Source organism: Austrofundulus limnaeus, unplaced genomic scaffold (genome assembly GCF_001266775.1).
Source record: "Austrofundulus limnaeus strain Quisiro unplaced genomic scaffold, Austrofundulus_limnaeus-1.0 Scaffold338, whole genome shotgun sequence".
Lineage (NCBI taxonomy): Eukaryota > Metazoa > Chordata > Actinopteri > Cyprinodontiformes > Rivulidae > Austrofundulus > Austrofundulus limnaeus.
In genome coordinates this window covers 29,238-30,959 of record NW_013952740.1, presented here as the reverse complement: position 1 = coordinate 30,959, position 1,722 = coordinate 29,238, and the positions used below count along the sequence as shown (strand labels likewise).

The 1,722-nt window shown below is 45.5% G+C and overlaps 1 long non-coding RNA gene across 1 annotated transcript; it reads right to left on the bottom strand.

Moving 5' to 3' along the window:
• Positions 1-1,256: 1,256 nt before the first annotated feature.
• LOC106527705 (uncharacterized) lies at positions 1,257-1,716 on the bottom strand. Its single transcript, XR_001311417.1, has 2 exons — positions 1,427-1,716; positions 1,257-1,331 (listed from the first exon to the last, which is right to left on the bottom strand). It is a non-coding gene; the product is annotated as an uncharacterized LOC106527705 (long non-coding RNA).
• Positions 1,717-1,722: the final 6 nt, after the last annotated feature.

Genomic DNA, 1,722 nt, shown 5'->3' with positions numbered 1-1,722 from the left:
TGTGTGTGTGTGTGTGTGTGTGTGTGTGTGTGTGTGTGTGTGTGTGTGTGAGAGCGGCTTAAAAACCAGAGGAGTGTGGGTAGGTGTGTGTGTGACATTCTAAAATTATATTTCTGAAGTGAAGTCATGAATCAAACGAAAAATGTTGACAGTTTTTGTCTTGATCGGATGCTGAAAAAAAGGCAGGTCCTCRTCAGKCACACTGGTCCTACAAACGCCAAATACCTGAATATGGGTGTGTATGTGTGCGTATGTGTGTGTATGTGTGTCCTTCATGGGGCAAGACACACTGAATCAAAACATCCCCTCTTCTGCAGGCCAGGTTAGAATAATAATATATTCAGAGCTGTAATGAAAAACACACCTTCTTCTGTTATATCCATGCTGGGTTGCTTCATAGCTGCACACATCCGTTTGACATTGACACATATTAGGCAATGTGGCTGCACAAGCCCCCCGATACAAGTCCTTGACTATAGCCCACCCTTCACACACACACAGACCCTGCTATTAGAAATAAAAATAAAAATAAACACATTCAGTTGTGTCAGCAGCAGTGCTGCAGCCCTGTGGGGTTACAGTTAAACACAAAGGAAAGCATGGATGCGCCTCTTGGCTGAAAGGCAATAAAGAAATGGAGGAAAGGATAGGTGGGGAGGGGGAGGGGAAGGGAGGAGGATGGGGTGGGGGGTGGGGGGGTCTATATGAGTCAAGTTGCACGAAAATGTCAATACTGGCCCATATTCTGCCAGTGGGCTGTCATGCTTTGGTCAGTTATTGCGGAGGGGGGTAGGGGGTGGGGGCAAAAACCCTGTGGTTGTGTCACATGTGCGCATCAATAACACACACACAAGCACGCACGCACGCACGCACGCACACACAAGCTTTCGCATTGATTAAAAACAGCAGCAAAGATGTATTTTACAGGTAAATATTCTAATATCCAACGTGTTATTAATTAACTGAGCATTTCTTTTCTATCGCATGTTTCACATCAAACTACAAAGGAATAGGTTTTATAAAAACCACCTTATAATATCTATTTGTTGTTTTTATTTAAGATTGAATATTAAATAAAAATGTCCAACTCAGGCTGTAAACACAGAGGGAACTCACCTTTTCACTGTGCAGATTTGCCCAAAGATTAAAAAAAAGAAAAGACAACACTAAGAAGTCAAGTCTGGTTCCTCTGGTTCCAGCCTGAGCCCTCCAGTCTTCCTGCTGATCCGTTTTCTCCTCTTGTTTTGTTTTATTTGTGTTGTTTTCCTCCCTCTTGCTCTCTCGCAGCGTGTTGCTTTTCCTCTCCAGCAGCAGGAAAATTCAACAGCACTCTGAAAAAAACATGTAGCGGTCAATCAAACAGAAGAGGAAGGAAAAAAAGATGGAGCAGCGTAAAGTTGGAGGGGTGACGCGGAACTTTACACACCGACAAGAGAGCGACGAAACGCGGTCAGAGAGGGATATCTGGGTCGGTACGAGGTTTAAATAAAAGCTGGGAGCTATAGTTTGGGAGCAGACTAATTCCTGACGTGGCTTCTGGTGAAAGTAGCTCGCCGTGTTTACTGAATCCCCCCCTCCTCCCTGAGCCTGGTTGGTACAGTCCGCCCTTGTGGGGCTCATGGAGTAGCAGAGCCCAAGCGGCGCGAGCCTGCCTTCTTGGGACCGGGCAGACAGGTAAACAAACACCTGCAGTTAAAAGTCGGTCAAACAAGAAGACAAACC